Here is a 22,500-nt window from a genome sequence, read left to right on the forward strand (position 1 = left end):
GACCCTACCGTTGACAAAGGGTGACCCGGCTAGGTGGGTTTCCCTTCAAGCCGCGCCATTTTTTTCCCTCATGTAAACAGTTTACTTAAACCGCATTTTATAGGGAAATGTAGGAAAAGTTGGCTGGTCCAGGGTAACTCCGGTAAGCGAGTGACCCTTCTTCCTGGGACAATTTTTCTCCATATAAACAGGTACTTAGGGCCTCACAAGATTAGACCGTTTTAATTGTTTACAACAATTGCAAAGGCCATAAAATCTATGTAAATTGACACAACCCGGCCATAAAATAGTGTTTTGGTGTAAATTTCATGTAAATTGCTAGGATTAATCATGCAAATAACATGTAAATCAAGGTCTTTGTGATATAGGAGTCCCAGCAGAGAATGAGATTGAGAAAGTAATGTAGGCTAGTAAGCAGACTTTACCATGCTCCTTGAAAAGAGAAAAAAAAATAGCATTGGTGTTTAGCTGCCCAAATTAATCGTGCGGGTTTCAGTCAATTAACGTGGGTGCTTTCATAGACCGTAGCTGTAGGTGAGAATTACTTCTTATGAAGTAATGATCGAAAATCCGGCAGCCATATTTGTTATTCTAAATGATTAGTATCCAGTCTCTTGAGAAAAACAGAAAAGGAAATCTCAAAAGGAGCACACTTTCCCCCGTTCCATATTTTGATTGAGGAAATTTGCTCTGCACCTTTAAAGCAGAAAATTCTCCCCGGTTTTTCCACCCAAAATGAAAGCGCCCCAGGAATCGCACTGGGCTCGCAACGGGTTGTGATTGGATGTTGGCACAAAGAGAAGGATTGTGGACATTTCACAATAATTACATGATTCAACAACTTTGTCCGCCATTATGAATTGCCTCGCCCCAAAGACTCTGGGAACGAGATCGGTTTGAATTATCGGTTTGTTTTTCGCGCGGGCGATCAATGTAAGTGCTCTTCCTCTCTTTTTCCCTTGTTGGACGACCAAAATTGGATCTTTGCGATTCCTTAACATTTTGTGCGGGTGAAATGGCACGCATTCCACCAAATAAACCCAGTAAACATCGACGGATTCCGGAAGAAAGGGCAACGACAATTCAGGTTAGATAATCAGCATTCGCCACAAAGATACACGCCAGTGACATGATTCAACCTCAGACAGTCTCCGAAATATTAAAGGGTTAATCGGTGAAGACTTCATGGCAAAAATAGAGACCTTCTTCAAAACGTAAAGGGAGTTCTACGAACGTTTGGAACAAAGGGTGGCCTGGCCGAACAGCTACATTTAGCGAATGGGCGGGAAGATTCAAAAGATCCGAAAAGCAAAAGACTGCCGGAGGAGTTTTCGGTAAGTCGTCATCTTACTTACAAACCTGATTTAAGTTTAAATGGCTCAAAATTTTAAAGTTTTGTTCCCTTGTTCCCCGCCCAATTTACTTTCAAACTTGTACCCAGCTTTTTGCTCCCTAAAATTGTTTATGTCGCCTTGTCCCTAAGACATTTTGTCATTTTTCCTCTGTTCCCCAGTTCAAAATTGCCATCTTCCCTCGTTTCCCAAAACGCCAAGGAGGGCCTCAGCACAGTCATTACTTTTGCAGACCTTAGTACCCTTAGTAATTTCACTTTATATTGTATTAAGGCCATTTAAGGCAATAACAATAATAACGAATAGGGAATTACATGTAATATGTGGATCTCTGTATAACCAGCCCCTTATTTGCCACTTGCAGATGCCTTGTTCTTCAAACGATGCCACTACAAGAGCACAATAGTGGCCGGTTATTCTGTAGTTACTCCCTTGTCACATGTGTAACTACATGTACCTTCACTGGTTTCTCATGCACGAGGAGCCAGAGCAAGCTAAATTTTGGACTGGGCGCTTAATAAGATTACTCCTTTGACACTAGATTTCACTGAAAGGTCGGTTACACTTCAGAAGAAACTGCCTGGGAGATTATCTCGCTTTGGTCTCCCATTAATTGTCAATACCTCCGTCAATCCCACCCAAATAAAGTATCTTGATGACAAATCTTATTTCCATCAATTTGACCAAAATATAAATTATCTAATTTCTTTGATTGTCCAAGATAAGGCGGTTCTGTGGACTTGATCACTAGGTTATTGTTCCAGATGTGCTGCAACAGTATTTGCACAAATTTCGACTTCCCGACTGGGTTCTTTTGAGGCCAGAATCCCAGATGAAGGGTGGCAGACAATGATGATAAATCTGACAAAATTAAGTGGAACAGGAGCAAGTACACGAAGCTTGTAGCTATTTTAATTGACATTCTTGTGTATTTGGGAGGTGAGCGGGAGGAGCTGGGTTTTTGAGGTCTATGCACAATCACAATCCTTTCAGGTGAAACCTGGAATTACTTCTTAGTGATCTAAGTGCACAGAAAAAGCAAGTTAAAGCATGGCCTAAAAGTTGATGTGAAAGAGTATACAAAATTAAATTTACAGCTATGCTATTAATTAATAATTAATTGTGTAGCATATACCTGATCAAGAGGTATACAATCCTTAACTCACTGTCACACCATTTTGCTTTGTAACCTCTTGGGTAGCAAATATAATAATTTGTGAAGTATAATTTAGCTTGTTATGTGGAGCCAAGCTAATAAGCAAAAGATCATTAGGATAATTTGTCATTTGTTTTGTTTGTTAGTTTGTAAATTTTTACTAAACCGATTGACTCCTGGGAGTTTACTCTGTGTAATGCCAGATGATTTTCTGATCATTTTGTACTTTGCAACCACCTCATAGTCCCTACATTGTCACGGTGGGGTTGTTTGTGTACCTCAATGCCCCGGAGCTAGCTCAATGAGAAATTCAGCATAGGAAAGTGCTGTTTGTTGTTTTTGAGTAGAGGTCAGACTGAAACAGACTACATATATGTAATAGACAGAATACAGCCTTAGGCTGCTAGCTGGATACCAGACCTGAAGTACATTGATCAGTTTCAATGTAATCTTTAAAAGTATCTATAATATTAAATTATTATTGCAAAACAGATTGCATTTTAAACAATTTCTTTTATGTGATAGTCTGTTTTTGACTTTTGTTATCAAAAGGCACAACCAGTCTCGTTTTAAATCATTTTTATTTTACCCTAACGAGTTCTGTCTCTCTCGGGTAGTCAGTCCATTTTTTACTGTTGTTATCTGAAGGCAGAATCAATTTTGTAATTTATAATTATTAAATGTACTAATGAGTTCTGTCTCTCTTGGGTAGTCAGTCCAGTTTGGACTGTTGTTATCTGAAGGCAGAACCAATTTTGTAATAATTATAATTATTTTGTGCTAATGAGTTCTGTCTCTCTTGGGTAGTCAGTCCAGTTTGGACTGTTGTTATCTGAAGGCAGAACCAATTTTGTAATAATTATAATTATTTTGTGCTAATGAGTTCTGTCTCTCTTGGGTAGTCAGTCCAGTTTTGGACTGTTGTTATCTGAAGGCAGAACCAATTTTGTAATAATTATAATTATTTTGTGCTAATGAGTTCTGTCTCTCTTGGGTAGTCAGTCCAGTTTGGACTGTTGTTATCTGAAGGCAGAACCAATTTTGTAATAATTATAATTATTTTGTGCTAATGAGTTCTGTCTCTCTTGGGTAGTCTAGTCAGTTTGGACTGTTGTTATCTGAAGGCAGAACCAATTTTGTAATAATTATAATTATTTTGTGCTAATGAGTTCTGTCTCTCTTGGGTAGTCTAGTCAGTCCAGTTTTGGACTGTTGTTATCTGAAGGCAGAACCAATTTTGTAATAATTATAATTATTTTGTGCTAATGAGTTCTGTCTCTCTTGGGTAGTCAGTCCAGTTTGGACTGTTGTTATCTGAAGGCAGAACCAATTTTGTAATAATTATAATTATTTTGTGCTAATGAGTTCTGTCTCTCTTGGGTAGTCAGTCCAGTTTGGACTGTTGTTATCTGAAGGCAGAACCAATTTTGTAATAATTATTATTTTGTACTAATGAGTTCTGTCTCTCTTGGGTAGTCAGTCCAGTTTGGACTGTTGTTATCTGAAGGCAGAACCAATTTTGTAATAATTATAATTATTTTGTGCTAATGAGTTCTGTCTCTCTTGGGTAGTCAGTCCAGTTTTGGACTGTTGTTATCTGAAGGCAGAACCAATTTTGTAATAATTATTATTTTGTACTAATAAGTTCTGTCTCTCTTGGGTAGTCAGTCCAGTTTTGGACTGTAGTTATCTGAAGGCATAACCAATTTTGTACATACAAAGCATATGTAAATTGAAAATAACTGAACTCAAAAAGCGAGTTATGCATATTTGCCACAGTGTTGCAGAATTGTGCGAGCAAGAATTACTCTAAAATCCTCGCGAGAATTGCTGCACGCCACACGAGCTACACGGGGCAAAGTCTCTGGAAAAAGGTTCCCAGAATGACGTTTTGTGGATTTATGCTTCTCCGTTGTGACTTAAAAGGTGTAAAAAACGTTACTGAATATGTCAGAAGCGGACTCTGATGCGATATCTGCAACACCTAAACTTGCGAAATGAGTTCTTGAGCTACACTTAATGATTAGCTAAGGGTGATTTCAAATCACCGTAAGCTCATTTGCATATATTTTCTTGTCGGCCTAAGCTTGTCATGGTAAGATACAAGTTTCTTGCAATAATTCCTTTAGCTTTTAGCTTCATTATTCAGTTTCACCTACACAGGAACATTGCTCATGAATGGCAAAGTGATTTGTTACAACATTCTTCGAAAATGATATTATGAAATTATATAAATATTATTGATTGATTGACTGGTGTGACTCTTTTCCAGGGCCTTCATGTACTTCAACCACAAGATGCAGTGCTGAAGGAAATTGAGCATTGAAATTTAATTGGAGGGAATTTCCTGAGATGCAAGAAACAGACAGTGCTGATTGCAAATTGTGATACAATTGTGAATAATAATTGATGTCTTTGTGTCAAAACTTGGGAGGGTAGAGGTTTCATTGCCATTTTGTATATACCTTGTGAACATTATTAAGTCAAACTGTTTTAGCTGGGTGAAGTAAATTTGTTCCAGACATCAGGTAATTATGGAAGAGTCGAATGCCCTCACAATGAACTGGGTGAATACAAGGGAGAAATATTCACTGCAACAAAATCAGTGACTTCTCTGTTCATATACTGTAAGTTTTTTGACAAAAATCAAGAAAGGTTTCACTGTCCCTTGGGTCTGAGGAAATTGTCAGTCATCATTCAATGGCAAATAGATCAAACACAAGTGATATCTTTCTAATAAACACATCTGCACGTGCCAACAATGATTTAAAGATAATTAGTCATAGCATACTAATTTGTAGTATTTTTTATCTGAACTGGCGGGTGGCACACCTCATACAGTTCGATGTAACTTGTAAATTCGGTCTAACTATGCAGTTAATTTGTCATAGTATACTACATGTAATTTGTAATATTTTTCATCTGAACTGGCGGGTGGCACACCTCATACAGTTCGATGTAACTTGTAAATTCGGTCTAACCATACAGTTCATTTGTCATAGTATACTAATTTGTAGTATTTTTCATCGGAACTGGCAGGTGGCGCACCTCATACAGTTCCATGTAACTTGTAAATTCGGTCTAACCATGCAGTTAACTTGTAATAGTATACTAATTTGTAGTATTTTTCATCGGAACTGGCAGGTGGCGCACCTCATACAGTTCCATGTAACTTGTAAATTCGGTCTAACCATGCAGTTAATTTGTAATAGTATACTAATTTGTAGTATTTTTCATCGGAACTGGCGGGTGGCGCACCTCATACAGTTCCATGTAACTTGTAAATTCGGTCTAACCATGCAGTTAATTTGTCATAGTATACTAATTTGTAGTATTTTTCATCTGAACTGGCGGGTGGCACACCTCATACAGTTCGATGTAACTTGTAAATTCGGTCTAACCATACAGTTCATTTGTCATAGTATACTAATTTGTAGTATTTTTCATCGGAACTGGCGGGTGGCACACCTCATACAGTTCGATGTAACTTGTAAATTCCGTCTAACCATGCAGTTAATTTGTAGTATTTTTCATCGGAACTGGCGGGTGGCGCACCTCATACAGTTCGATGTAACTTGTAAATTCGGTCTAACCATACAGTTCATTTGTCATAGTATACTAATTTGTAGTATTTTTCATCGGAACTGGCCGGTGGCACACCTCATACAGTTCGATGTAACTTGTAAATTCCGTCTAACCATGCAGTTAATTTGTAGTATTTTTCATCGGAACTGGCGGGTGGCGCACCTCATACAGTTCGATGTAACTTGTAAATTCGGTCTAACCATACAGTTCATTTGTCATAGTATACTAATTTGTAGTATTTTTCATCGCAACTGGCGAGTGGCGCACCTCATACAGTTCCGTGTAACTTGTAAATTCGGTCTCACCATGCAGTTAATTTGTCATAGTATACTAATTTGTAGTATTTTTCATCTGAACTGGCGGGTGGCACACCTCCTACAGTTCGATGTAACTTGTAAATTCGGTCTAACCATACAGTTCATTTGTCATAGTATACTAATTTGTAGTATTTTTCATCGGAACTGGCGGGTGGCGCACCTCATACAGTTCCATGTAACTTGTAAATTCGGTCTAACCATGCAGTTAATTTGTAATAGTATACTAATTTGTAGTATTTTTCATCTGAACTGGCGGGTGGCACACCTCATACAGTTCGATGTAACTTGTAAATTCCGTCTAACCATACAGTTCATTTGTCATAGTATACTAATTTGTAGTATTTTTCATCGGAACTGGCAGGTGGCGCACCTCATACAGTTCCATGTAACTTGTAAATTCGGTCTAACCATGCAGTTAATTTGTAATAGTATACTAATTTGTAGTATTTTTCATCGGAACTGGCGGGTGGCGCACCTCATACAGTTCCATGTAACTTGTAAATTCGGTCTAACCATGCAGTTAATTTGTCATAGTATACTAATTTGTAGTATTTTTCATCTGAACTGGCGGGTGGCACACCTCATACAGTTCGATGTAACTTGTAAATTCGGTCTAACCATACAGTTCATTTGTCATAGTATACTAATTTGTAGTATTTTTCATCGGAACTGGCGGGTGGCACACCTCATACAGTTCGATGTAACTTGTAAATTCCGTCTAACCATGCAGTTAATTTGTAGTATTTTTCATCGGAACTGGCGGGTGGCGCACCTCATACAGTTCAATGTAACTTGTAAATTCGGTCTAACCATACAGTTCATTTGTCATAGTATACTAATTTGTAGTATTTTTCATCGGAACTGGCGGGTGGCGCACCTCTTACAGTTCCATGTAACTTGTAAATTCGGTCTAACCATGCAGTTAATTTGTAATAGTATACTAATTTGTAGTATTTTTCATCTGAACTGGCGGGTGGCACACCTCATACAGTTCGATGTAACTTGTAAATTCGGTCTAACCATACAGTTCATTTGTCATAGTATACTAATTTGTAGTATTTTTCATCGGAACTGGCGGGTGGCACACCTCATACAGTTCGATGTAACTTGTAAATTCGGTGTAACCATACAGTTCATTTGTCATAGTATACTAATTTGTAGTATTTTTCATCGGAACTGGCGGGTGGCACACCTCATACAGTTCGATGTAACTTGTAAATTCCGTCTAACCATGCAGTTAATTTGTAGTATTTTTCATCGGAACTGGCGGGTGGCGCACCTCATACAGTTCGATGTAAGTTGTAAATTCGGTCTAACCATACAGTTCATTTGTCATAGTATACTAATTTGTAGTATTTTTCATCGGAACTGGCGGGTGGCACACCTCATACAGTTCGATGTAACTTGTAAATTCCGTCTAACCATGCAGTTAATTTGTAGTATTTTTCATCGGAACTGGCGGGTGGCGCACCTCATACAGTTCGATGTAACTTGTAAATTCGGTCTAACCATGCAGTTAATTTGTCATAGTATACTAATTTGTAGTATTTTTCATCGAAACTGGCAGGTGGCGCACCTTATACAGTTCGATGGAACTTGTAAATTCGGTCTAACCATGCGGTTGTAGTATTTTTCATCGCAACTGGCGGGTGGCACACCTCATACAGTTTGATGTAACTTGTAAATTCGGTCTAACCATACAGTTCATTTGTCATAGTATACTAATTTGTAGTATTTTTCATCGGAACTGGCGAGTGGCGCACCTCATACAGTTCCGTGTAACTTGTAAATTCGGTCTAACCATGCAGTTAATTTGTCATAGTATACTAATTTGTAGTATTTTTCATCTGAACTGGCGGGTGGCACACCTCCTACAGTTCGATGTAACTTATAAATTCGGTCTAACCATACAGTTCATTTGTCATAGTATACTAATTTGTAGTATTTTTCATCGGAACTGGCGGGTGGCGCACCTCATACAGTTCGATGTAACTTGTAAATTCGGTCTAACCATGCAGTTGTAGTATTTTTCATCGCAACTGGCGGGTGGCGCACCTCATACAGTTTGATGTAACTTGAAAAGTAGGTGTACCCATGCAGGTAATCCATGTGGTTAATTTGTTTTAGTATGCTAGTATTACCCAACTGAACTGGCAGGTGAACTGTAAACCCGGAGGTAAGCCGCACCCTGACCTTACCAGCTGAAATTTACGGAAAAAAGTTTTTTGACAGAAAACAAAAGAAATCCAAAGTCTAGTCTTTAGAAGTCAAATTCATCCACTGTTCATCAAACGTTAACTCACTATTCACTAATATTGAAACGGAAAATACTTTAATGTTTATTTTAGCACTTTAATGTAATGAACATTGTTTTTACCAACTTGGACATATGATTGATCTTTTTCTGGTATTTGTTGACAGGAATTTCTTAAACACAGTTTTGCCATAGATTTTTTTGCATTACAACAAGAATATGAGCGGAACGTTTGTAGCTTAGTACACGCAACTAGGTATAAAATTGGATGCAAAGATGGAAAACTGGCCACCAGAGGCAGCCTTTTTCAGATCTTCCCACAGATAAGCCACACCCATTTCTAACAACTATATTTTGTAATTGGGGTAACATAAGCCAGATTTTTATACTTATTTAATAAGAATGAAATCCCTTGCATATATTTTATTCCTTATTTTGATGAATTTGTATGGGTTATCAAATAGTGATGAGTGAATTTAGGGAATAATTTCACACACTCTTTGTCCAAAATCAAATAATTTCATAAGCCTTAAGGCAAGAAAAATTATTTGATTTTGGACAAAACACAAGTGGAATTATTCTCAAGTTTCACGAGTATACATTGTACCATTTCATCAGCTATAAATCATGGTTGACAAATCGCAATCATAGGACGTGGGTTTTTTCGAAAGTGGACACCATTTTTGCAGGGTAGAAAAAGTTGCCATGGTAACTGATGTTATTAATTGAATTATATTTTGAACTTATTGCAAAAATTTTATTGTACACTTAGATTCTATTGAAAGTAATATAAACAAATGATTATTTTTAGATTTGAAATAAAAATTTATGCATTCACAAACTCTAGAACTTGTTCTTTTTTCTACGTAAAATCGACTAACCTTTCATCCATTTCACTTTTTATTAACATTTCCTGGCTTACGTCAGGTTTTAAATGCTATTATTTACAGAGATATTGTAAACATTTTGCTGAGATTTTGTGCACTAAAACACCAACATTTTAAAAACATTTCACATACTTTACCCCTCCAGTTTTACAGACATTTTATTGACATTTCCTGCCTTCTGTCAGGTTTTAAATACTTAATTTACAGAGATATTGTGAACATTTTGCTGAGATTTTGTGCACTAAAACACCAACATTTTAAAAACATTTCACATACTTTTCCCCTCCAGTTTTTTGAGGGTTTTTGTAGACATTTTATAGACATTTCATGCATTCTTCTCACTCACTTTTTACAGAGAAAACACTGACATTTTATATGGATGGATTTACAGAGATTTTTTCTCGTGTAAATTTTACAGAGAAAGTAAAAAGATTTTACAGACATTTTGTACTTATCGCATAAAATCTCTGTAAATTTTTCCTTCAATTTACATAGATTTTATTGAGATTTTGTACACATTTTATGTCATCGTAAGGACGAAAATGTGTTAAATTTTACAGACTTTTTATGGAGTTACAAAATCTCTGTAAGTGTGCAAATTTACAGAGATTGTAATTTACAAAGAAAATGTGGACATTTAACAGAGATTTTACCAACTTTTTTGAAGTCTGTAAATGGTTCAAGTTTTCCAGTGATCAACTAAAGTATGACCCAAAAACAGGTCAAATATTAGAAATATATGATCAACCTACTGGCAAAACTGATGCTATAGCAATGCAGCATGATGTCGATTATTCAGTGTGTGGTGATGATCGAAAATGTAAAAACAAAGCAGACCGAAAAATGGTCAAAGCTTTGGATAACGTGCCATACAATGAAAGACAATGGGGGCATTGGTTGGCGAGAAATGCGATAAATACTAAACAGAAGCTCGGACTGGGAGTTTCAAAAAACGAAAATGCCGTCGAGTAAAGAAAACTGGCAAGAAAAATTAGCAGATGAGTTACATGCACCCATAAAACGCAACTTCACTTGGCGGCGGATAATCACGAATCATATCGATGAAATGTGGGCAAGTGATCTAGTTGAAATGCAACAGTTTAGTAAATGGAATAAAGGCTATCGATATCTTCTTATGATTATTGATGTCTTCAGCAAATATGGTTGGATTGTCCCATTAAAAGATAAAAAAGGTCAAACGATAACTGCAGCATTTCAAAGCATATTCAAAGAGGGTCGAAAACCGGAGTATCTGTGGACTGATAAAGGCTCAGAGTTTCACAACAAACATTTCAAAGACAAGGAAAGGTTACGTTTAAACAAACGTTGGCCGTGTAGCACTTATATTTTAAACAGAGTTAACTGAATAGAGTGTAATGTGAAGTGCTAGATTTCAATCCCGTATGAACCAAGTGAGCGTTAGCCCTACAGATGGAAATGGGCCCACACAAGGACAGAGAAAAACTCTGACCAGGGTGGGAATTGAACCCACGACCTTCGGGTTAGATCTCCGCCGCGCCATATTTCGCATTGTTGTGTAATTCCCGCCACTAGGTCACATAGCGTAACCCATTGTACACGCCGTCGTTTAGTTAGGGTTATTGTTTCGCTTTGCATGCACGCTTAGTTACCTCATTGTCACACAGTTCGCGCATAATTAGCTTGGTGCCTTTTTACCACCTTCGCCTGCTTAGTTTGGGTTGTATTTGCATCTTGCCTTCGGTGAATAAACGTGTTCTCTCGCTCGGAGTTTCGGCTCAACTTATTGGCGTGGTGGCAGCGCAACATTTTCAAAGAACCCACGGAAAGAACATCAAAGCTGTTCTTCGATTTTAGCCGCCTCTCTGAGCAATCAAGCCAGAATTCGTGAACCGTAGTGATGACTTCACACAGAGCGCCGAAACAGTGGTCGCTTTCTTCGAATGAAACTATTACTTCGATCGAAGCCTGGGAAAACAATCTAAAGTACATCTTGTCCCTCGATCCGAACTTCGCAGACTTTCTTACTGATGGATCATCGTGGGGTAAAAAAACAAACGCTACACCCCTACGTGGTTTCTCCAACGATCCTGAATCTGTTCCAACGGCGAGAAGAAGGACTGCTGCTCAAAAAGTAACACATTTAGAAATGATGCTCGGCCAAATTGCCAATTACGCCCCTATCATTTCTCGGAACTCAATCGTCAAGAATTCTACATCAATTAGCGGCGTTTGGCAATCGATCCGACAGCATTATGGCTTGCAGTTAACTGGTTCCCGTTTCTTGGACCTCGCGAACATTTCTTTGAAGCCTGAACAGCGTCCTGAGGATTTATTCTAAATCTTAATGGCCTTTATTGAGGACAACCTACTCACCAGATCCAGCGGAATCACTCATTATGGCGAGATCCCGGACGCTGACGAAGAACTATCTCCATCCCTCGAAAATTTTATTGTCCTCACTTGGCTACGCCTACTCCTTCCCAACCTTCCACGACTTGTGAAACAACGTTATGGAACCGAATTACGTAGTAGGACGTTGGCCTCTGTGAAACCTGAAATCTCTCAAGCTCTCGAGTCGTTCCCCGACTGATCATCGCTCATTTGTTCCCGCACGACGCAGGCTACTGCCTAAACCTCGAGCTGTCAAGTCTTGTCCTCTTTGCCAGCAGGCCGGCCGCCCAGATTTTCGGTCACATTTTCTCAGCGGTTGCAAGTTTCTGCCCGAGCCTGATCGTCTCTTCATGTCCAAGATTCGCCAAGTGGCCGGCATTGAATTAGAGGAGAGCAGTTATGATTACCAGCACTATCCTGATCTGACTAGCCCTCCAGGTTTTGAAGAATTAGCAGATATGCAGCATTGTCCCTCCAGCGTCCTACCTACTATGAAACCCCCTGCCACTCGTCGCGTAAACGTCTCCCAGTCTCCATTCCTTCACGCTTTTTATGGTCATCACCCTTTACGCCTTACAATAGACACTGGCGCAGAAACTAATATGATGAGAGCTTCTTTAGCCAAGCATATTGGTGCTAAGATAACTAAAAGCTCCCAGACTGCTTTGCAGGCCGACGGTCGCACCCCGTTAACTATTGTTGGTGAGACCCGCCTTCCGCTGATTCGTCAAGGCAGACCTTTTACTTTGGAAGCTCTCGTTGTCGAGAATCTTGACGTTGACATACTTGCTGGAACACCCTTCATGGCTTCCAATGACATTGCAGTCCGCCCCGCTAAGCGTGAGACCATCATCGCTGGGTGTGACGTGGCGTCTTATGGTTGTTCCCAAAGTCCTCAGACCCACTACGCTGTCAGAGCTTGCCACCTCCTTCGCGCCCCGAATACTAACACAACCGTCTGGCCGGGTGAGTTCCTGGAAATTGAGGCCTCCTCAGTGCTACTTAAAGATGCTACACTTGCCATTGAGCCCCGTATGGATTCGGTCTCTTCTAGTCACCTCAAACCTGCTCACACCTGGCCTCATCCCGACATTGTCCAATCCATTGGTGGTAAACTGAGACTTCTCAACAATACCGAGGAGCCCCTACTAATCCGCAAGAACGACCATTTATGCCAAGGACGTCTAACTGTTCTGGAGTCTTCCATAGAGCCCTCCTCAACCCAAGCTGCAGAGCCGTGCCCCAAGTCTACTACTCCTCTCTCTTCTTCCGTCGAGTCCGTACATGTAGACCCTGACGGTTTGTTGTCCCCTGCTGAGAAAGCCGCGTTCATTTCGCTACTGAAGGAATTCCAATTGGTTTTCGATCCCCGTATTCCTGGTTACAATGGAGCTGCCGGGCCGATTGAAGGGGTTGTGAATATGGGACCTGTCGAGCCTCCACAGCGAAAAGGGCGTGTCCCACAGCACTCTCGCGACCAACTCGACCTGCTTCAAACCAAATTTGACGAACTTGAGGCTCAAGGCATTTTCAGTCGACCAGAAGATTTAAACGTTGTGGTGGAATACTTGAATCCATCCTTCTTGGTGAAGAAGGGGAATGGCGGTTTTCGCTTAGTCACAGCCTTTACTGACGTGGGCCACTATAGCAAGCCCCAGCCCTCACTAATGCCGGACGTGGACTCCACTCTTCTCAAGATTGCTTGCTGGAAGTACATTGTAGTCTCTGATTTGTCTCAGGCGTTCTACCAAATCCCACTTGCAAAGAACTCCATGAAGTATTGTGGCGTGGTTACACCCTTTAAAGGCGTTCGTGTCTACACGCGTTGCGCAATGGGAATCCCCGGTTCCGAAACGGCCCTCGAGGAGCTAATGTGCCGCGTCCTGGGTGATCTCCTTCAGGAAGGGTGTGTCGCTAAGATTGCCGACGACTTGTATTGTGGTGGTAACTCCCATCAAGAGCTCCTTTCAAACTGGTGAAAAGTCCTCTCGGCTCTCGATCGCTGCAACCTTCGCCTCTCACCTGCGAAAACCATAATCTGCCCAGCTTCTACCACCATTCTCGGTTGGATATGGTCCCAGGGCTCGATCCGCGCTTCTCTCCATCGTGTAGCTGCTCTTGCTTCTTGTGAGCCACCCAAGAATGTACGCGGTCTCCGTGCTTTTGTTGGCTCATACAAAATGCTTGGTCGGGTCCTTAGTGGAGCTGCTAAACTCCTCGCTCCTCTCGAGTCGCTTACGGCTGGTCGTCAGTCTCAAGACACCATCTCTTGGTCTGATGAGCTCCTAGTGTGTTTTCGCTCCTGTCAAGAAGCACTCACGTCTAACAGATCCATCACACTCCCCAAGCCTGATGATCAACTTTGGATCGCAACCGATGGTTCCGTCAAGATGAATGGCCTCGGCGCCACTCTTTATGTGCTTCGTGACCAGAAGCTCCACCTTGCCGGATACTTCAGTGCCAAATTTAAAAAGCATCAAGCCTCCTGGTTACCATGTGAAATAGAGGCATTGTCTATTGCCGCTGCTGTCAAGCATTTTGCCCCCTATATAATTCAATCAAAGTCTAAGATTTATGTACTGACTGACAGCAAGCCGTGTGTCCAGGCCTTTGACAAGCTCTGCCGTGGACAGTTCTCCTCCAGTCCCCGAGTGACTTCGTTTTTATCATCTGTTAGCCGTTACCAAATCACACTGCTCCATTTGGCTGGTTCTGCCAACCTGCCTTCTGACTTTGCTAGTCGTAACGCACCAGCTTGCGACGACCCTCGCTGCCAAGTTTGTTCATTTGTATCCGAAGCTGAAGACCTAGCTGTGCGTCCCATTTCTGTTCATGATGTGCTATCGGGGAAGACGTCCCTTCCTTTCACAAGCCGTTCTGCTTGGCTCCAATCGCAACTAGAGTGCCCGGATTTGAGACGTGTCCACTCTCATCTTAAGCAGGGCACTCGCCCGTCAAAGAAACTGACAAACATTAAAGATGTCAAGCGCTACCTGAACCTGGTCTCCATCTCCCGTGACGGCCTACTCGTCGTAAAACGCAATGAACCTTTCGCTGCGCCCCGCGAATGTATTGTCATTCCACGCTCTGTTGTTGATGGCTTCCTTGCTGCCTTACACGTGAAGCTGGACCACCCCTCCCATCACCAGATGAAATTGGTTTCACAGCGTTATTTCTTCGCTTTAGATTTGGACAAAGCCCTGGATCGGTGCTCGCAGTGTTGCCACCTATGCTCTTCCCTGAAGAAAGTTCCATCCAGCCTCATTGAACAATCAACCTCTGATCCCCCCGACGGCTTTGGTATTTCCTTCGCTGCAGACATCATAAAGCGCTACCGTCAGCTAGTACTTGTCGTCCGCGAGACGTCCACGTCCTTCACTGCAGCCTGCTTGTTGGATAACGAACGTCGTGAATCCATTCGCTCTGGTCTCCTCCGTTTGTGCCTTGAGCTGCGACCTCTGTCTGGCCCCCCTTCCGTCATAAGGGTAGATCCCGCTCCTGGCTTTGCTTCTTTAGGTGACGATGAAATCCTTAAGCAGTATGGCTTTGCCGTGGAAGTCGGCCGAGTCAAAAACCCAAACAAGAATCCTGTGGCAGAGAAATGCGTCGCAGAACTTGGTGATGAGCTTCTACGTGTTTGTCCTGAGGGTGGTACAATCAGTCCCCTTTCCTTAGCTGTGGCGACAGCCAATCTCAACACCCGTATCCGCAACAGAGGATTGTCTGCCCGCGAGATGTGGCTTCAACGCGATCAATTCACTAACGCACAGATCCCTTTTTCCGACCTCCAAGTTGTTTGACAACAGCAGTCGTTGCGGCTCCGTAACCATCCCACAAGTGAGAGATCTAAAGCCCCAGGCTGTTGCCCTCGCCCGGCCACGCCCGTTCAAGTAGGCGATTTGGTGTACATTACTTCTGATGGCTCCAAGACCAGTGCTCGCAATCGGTATCTTGTGGTCTCCGTGGATGGCCTATGGTGCAACGTACGCAAGTTCACCGGTTCACAGTTGCGTTCTACCTCCTATCGCGTCAAGCTGTCCGAATGTTATCGTGTTCCTGACCTAACAGAGACCACGTCTAACCTCTCTCGTCATTACAGCTCCGCTTCCTACCCTGAAGATACCGACGAAGAGCCTCTCACCTCTGAGCACGTTGACGAGGAACCCGCTCCCCTTCTTACACCTCAGAGCACTCCGAGTCCGGCTCCTGCTGTAGTTCCTAGCGAGCTCGCAACCCCTCCAGATCCTCAGCCTGACATTCATCTTGTGCCCGAGTCTTCCCCTCCCCCGAGTGGAAGCATGACTGTTGACATTGATGCCCATATCCCGGAGCCTACCTCCTCACCTGGCCCACGCCGGTCGAGCCGTTCAACTCGTCGTCCGGCTTACCTCAAGGACTACATTACATATTAAGGACAATGTTAGCTATTTGTAACTGCTTGTGTACTATCAATTCCCAGCCTAGTTTTACTTCGTATTTATTACTCATCTTGGCGAGGGGAAGAAAGAAGAAGTCACGCCATATTTCGCATTGTTGTGTAATTCCCGCCACTAGGTCACATAGCGTAACCCATTGTACACGCCGTCGTTTAGTTAGGGTTATTGTTTCGCTTTGCATGCACGCTTAGTTACCTCATTGTCACACAGTTCGCGCATAATTAGCTTGGTGCCTTTTTACCACCTTCGCCTGCTTAGTTTGGGTTGTATTTGCATCTTGCCTTCGGTGAATAAACGTGTTCTCTCGCTCGGAGTTTCGGCTCAACTTAATGGCGTGGTGGCAGCGCAACATTTTCAAAGAACGTTTAAACAAGTCTAACATCTTCACTTCCCACGGCCTGCTCCCGTCTGACCTTGTAGCTCAGTCGGTAGAGCGGCGGAGATCTAACCCGAAGGTCGTGGGTTCAATTCCCACCCTGGTCAGAGTTTTTCTCTGTCCTTGTGTGGGCCCATTTCCATCTGTAGGGCTAACGCTCACATGGTTCATATGGGATTGAAATCTAGCACTTCACATTACACTCTATTCAGTTAACTGTGTTTAAACATTTCAAAGACTTGCTCAATAAACATAAAATAACACTGTATTCGACTGAAAATGAAGAGAAGTCATCAGTAGTTGAAAGATGGAATAGGACAATTAAATCCAAAATGTGGAAACAGTTCACTGTTCAAGGAAATACACAATATTTAGATATGCTACCTAAATTAGTAAAAGAATACAATAATACCAAACATTTAAGCATAAAGATGACACCTACTGAAGCCAGTAAAAAGAGCAATGAAGGAACTGTTTACTTTAATCTCTATGGTGATACAGAAACATTGAAACAGAAACCTAAATTCAAAACAGGTGATAAGGTTCGAATATCCAAGTATAAACGAAATGTGTTCGACAAGGGTTATACACCAAATTGGACAGAAGAAGTGTTTACAGTTGATAAGATCCAATACACTAATCCAATGACTTACAAAATAAAGGACTTGAATAATGAAGATATTCAAGGGAGTTTTTATGAACCCGAATTATTAAAAGGCAGACAGGATGTATTTCGGATTGATAAAGTCATTCGGAGGGACTATAAGAAGAAGCAAGCTCTGGTAAAATGGAAGGGATATAGTGATGATTTCAATAGCTGGATACCATTGAAAGATATTGAAAACATATAAAACATTTAAACTGAAGTTATGTAACATATATGATAATAACTACGGTTCATACTGTGATTGCTACTTTGTAGCCAAAAATATGATCTGTTTTTGGCTATTTGCATTTTTTATTGTGAAGATACTTACAACTGTTCTTATAAATTTTGTTACATCTTGGACATTGATACTCTTTATTCCGCCATTTGACATATTCCATCTGGTGTTTTTTCTTATCCTCATCAGACAACAGATGCACAACATCAGAAGATTTTTTGTGGTCATCTGGCAAGTCCTCTTTTTCAATATAATCGAATTTATAGTGTTGACCGTCTTTCTTCGAAACACCTGATTTGCAATTATTAATACCCTCGCACACCATTTTAACGATACCTGCATTTATACCAAGATGCCGTTGAGTCGCATACAAGCTGTTGTAGTATGAAACTTCATTCGTGTTTTTATCGGTGGCTTTAACACATTTTCTATTCCGATGATTTTCAGCCGCAAATGTATAATCACGATTTTCAGCTGATTTCTTACAATTCTGTCGCTGTGTCATGAGTTGCAAATTGCATATGCGATTGTCTTTCTTGTCATTATTAACATGATCGATCACTTTTCCTTCTGGTATAGCACCATTAAAACATTCCCAAACGAATCTATGGGATGACATGGATTTTGGTTTGCCACCATATTTTCTGACACTGACATATAAATAACCAGAAGAATGATTATCGTTGCCTTTAATCGCTGCCTTTTTGATGATATTGATCACATTTCCATTTTTATCTGAAGCATACAGGTCGTAAACTGGATGAACAGAATATACGCACTCATTAATTTCAATCTTACTCATTATAATATAGTTTATATATTTTTTCTTTATAAGGGTTTATGTGGGTTTACTATTTAAAGAAATAATGTGAAAATATAATATAGAAAGATGAAAAATAATATCTCACGAAATAATATGAACAAAAGTGAACTCAAAAAACTGAGTAAATCAGAATTGATCAAATTGCTGTTAAAGCAAGAGGAAAAACCTACACCTTTACCCAGAATGAGAACACCCATTCCAGCACCTCGTAAAAGTGTATTCAAAATGGTACAAGATTATGAAAGTAAAATACAAGCCACAAATCCAGTCCCATTACCAAGGACTTCTAAAACAGTTTTGCAAAAACCAGTTCCGGCACCTAGAACCAAAAAACCAGTTGCGCAACCAAGAACTAAAAAACCAGTCCCAGCGCCTAGAACTAAGATTGAGCAAACAGCAAAAGCATTAAAAGGTTATACAAAGTCTTATGAAATAAGTATCAAAAATGACAAAGACCCATTGGTACAACTAAATAGTGCACGAAAGGCTCTTACATACCATATCACAAGTGTATTAACATCGATGAAAGGGATTAAGTTTGCTGAAACACTGAGGGTGACATTTGAAAAGGAAACAGGTCGTGAAGAAAGAGTGATTAAAACTGCTTATTTCAACAGTCAACCCCAAACAATAACAAATAACACACAAATTGAACCAGCTTTGTCTTTATCAAAACAAGAAATCTTGAATAATATTGCTGTATGGATTTCAGAGGGTTCAGGTTGGACTATTGAATCTATTAACAACCATTATCTTAATGTGGTAAAATATGAACCAATAAAAGGATCTTCTTACATAAAACTACCAAGTGAATTAAGAAACAGTGCAAAAGGTTTGATTAATTTGAAAAATGAAGACAATCAATGCTTCAGATGGTGTCATATACGATATTTAAACCCTCAAGACAAATACCCACAGAGAATCAAAAAAGTCGACAAGCAATATATCGAAAATTTGGATTATTCAGGAATTGAATTTCCAGTCACTACCAAACAGTACAACAAAATAGAAAAGCAGAATGAAATAAACATCAATGTTTTCGGTTATGAAGATAAACAACCATATCCAATTTATGTTTCAAAAGAAAATTATGAAGACCATATGAATTTATTATTAATCACATAAAACAAAAACAATCACTATGTATTAATCAAAGATTTCAACAAATTCATGTACAATCAAACAAAGCATAAAGAGAGGAAACATTTCTGCATGTATTGTCTTCAATGCTTCAGCTCTGAAAGAGTATTGACTAATCATAAAGAAAACTGTATGCAAGTTAATGGCACACAAGCGATAAAAATGCCAGCAAAAAATGACAACATATTAAAATTCAATAATTTTCATAAACAACTACCAGTACCATTCGTCATTTATGCAGATTTTGAGGCTATTACTGAAAAAATGCATGGTTGTCAACCCAATAATGACAAATCATACACAGAGACTTATCAGAAGCATACAGACTGTAGTTATGGATATAAGGTCGTTTGTTGTTATGATGATAAACATACCAAACCAATACAAATTTACAGAGGTGAAAAAGCCGTTTACAAATTCATGGAAGCTATGCTGGAGGAAGTTGAATATTGTAAGAAGGTTATGAAAAAGGAATTTAACAAACCATTGAGAATGACAAAAGATGATGAAGAAAAATTTAAAAAAGCTGATGAATGTCATATCTGCAATAAAAAATACAATGAAAATGATGTGAGAGTTAGAGACCATTGCCATATTACAGGTAAATACAGAGGATCCGCTAATCAAGAATGTAATCTCAACTTTCGAATAACTGATAAAATTCCAGTAATATTTCATAATCTCCGTGGGTATGACAGCCATTTTATAATGCAAGAGATTGGTGAAATAGTCAAGAAGCATACATATACAAATAAGAAAGGTGAAAAGTGTCAAATGAATATCAATGCGATACCTAACAACATGGAGAAATACATGGCTTTCATGCTTGGTAATCATCTGACCTTTATTGATAGTTTTCAATTTATGAGCTCTAGTTTGGAAAAACTAGTGAGTAATCTACCAAAAGAATCATTAAAATATACATCTCAAAAATTCAAAGGTAAAAAGCTTGATTTAATGTCCCAAAAAGGAGTTTATCCATACGACTTCATGGATAGCTTTGATAAATTCAATGAAAAGCTACCATCAAAAGAAGACTTTTACAGCATCTTAAATGATGAACACATTGCCGATAAAGATTATCAACATGTTCAGACTGTATGGGATACATTCTCTCTTAAAACAATGGGTGAGTATCATGACCTGTATCTGAAATCTGACATCCTTCTATTAGCTGATGTGTTTGAAAACTTTAGGAGAACATGCTTAGAATACTATAAACTTGAAACATGTCATTATTTCACATCTCCTGGTTTGTAATGGGATGCTATGCTAAAAATGACTGATATCAAATTGGAACTAATGACTGACATCGATATGTTTCAATTTATTGAAAAAGGTTTGAAAGGTGGTGTTTCTTATATAGCTAATCGATATGGAAAAGCAAATAACAAGTACATGAAAACATATGATGAAAAGGCGCCCTCAAAGTATGTCATGTATCTTGATGCTAACAATCTGTATGGTTGGGCGATGAGTCAATATTTACCAACCGGTGGTTTCAAATGGATGACAGAAAATCAGATAAACAATCTTAACCTGGCTAAGTACAAAGAAGACAGTAAAAAGGGTTTGATACTAGAAGTTGATCTCGAGTATCCAAAAAAATTGCATGATTTGCATAATGATTATCCTTTAGCTCCAGAAAAAATTAAAGTTGCTAAAAATATGCTATCTGAATATGCTAAAAATATTGCTAAAAAATATAATATCTTTAGTTCATAAATTAATACCAACATTAAGTAACAAAGAAAAGTATGTTCTTCATTACAGAAACCTACAATTGTACACTGATCTAGGTTTAAAATTAACCAAAGTCCATAGAGTTCTAGAGTTCAATCAGACTGCATGGTTAAAGGAATATATTGATTTCAACACTCATAAAAGAACTAATGCTAAAAATGCTTTTGAAAAAGACTTCTTCAAACTGATGAACAATAGCGTATTCGGTAAAACAATGGAAAATATCAGAAAACGAGTGGATGTCAGATTGGTGACTGATGAAAAGAAATTAATGAAAATGACAAGTAAACCAACATATGTTAGCAGTAAGATCTTTAATGAAAACTTAGTAGCAGTACACAAAATTAAAGAGACACTAACCCTAAACAGGCCAGCATATGTGGGTATGTGTATCTTGTATCTGAGCAAGACGTTAATGTATGATTTTCATTATAATTGTATCAAACAAAAATACGACAGCAAAGCAAAATTATTATTCACAGACACTGATAGCTTAACTTATGAAATTGAAACTAATGATGTGTATCAAGACTTTTGGAATAATAAAGACAAATTCGATAACGGTGATTATTCGCAAGATTCACATTATTTCGACAAGACAAATAAAAAAGTAATCGGTAAATTCAAAGATGAGGCAGCAGGTATACCGATAACCGAATTCGTTGGATTAAGATCCAAAATGTATTCATACACGAAAGACAATGACAAAGGCGGAAAAACTGCAAAGGGAATCAAGAAGAATATTATCAAAAAGAACATAACTCATGAAAATTACAAAAACGTTTTGTTTAATAACGAACAAATGTATCATAACATGAAAACCATTAGAAGCAACTTACATCAACTTGGAAGCTATGAGTTGAATAAAGTGTCATTGTCCTGCTTCGATGATAAGCGGTATATTCACGATAATGGTGTGACAAGTTATGCATACGGTCACTATAAAATCAACACACCAAAACAATCTGAATGATAAAGTTTACTTATAAAGTTTACTCATAAAGTTAACTAAAATGTCACGCTATGGTGATTGTTTCCGTTTCATTTACTTATGCATGCAACTTCACAAAATAATTTCACAGATTTGAAAAGTTTCACTCAAAAAAGTAAAAATGTGAAGCTTGTGGTTGCTTAAAAATCACGGGGAAACCCCTTTTTTTATTTCCGAGAGTGT

At 39.3% G+C, this 22,500-nt stretch overlaps 1 long non-coding RNA gene and 1 pseudogene across 1 annotated transcript in view; one reads left to right on the top strand and one right to left on the bottom strand.

The window, feature by feature from the left end:
* The window catches only part of LOC137994869 (uncharacterized), a 193,856-nt gene that overhangs the window by 67,833 nt on the left and 103,523 nt on the right, over positions 1–22,500 (bottom strand). The gene's annotated exons all lie outside the window — the stretch shown is intronic.
* On the top strand, positions 11,416–16,336 carry LOC137994250 (uncharacterized; annotated as a pseudogene).

The sequence above is a fragment of the Montipora foliosa genome, chromosome 3 (genome assembly GCF_036669935.1).
Source record: "Montipora foliosa isolate CH-2021 chromosome 3, ASM3666993v2, whole genome shotgun sequence".
NCBI lineage: Eukaryota > Metazoa > Cnidaria > Anthozoa > Scleractinia > Acroporidae > Montipora > Montipora foliosa.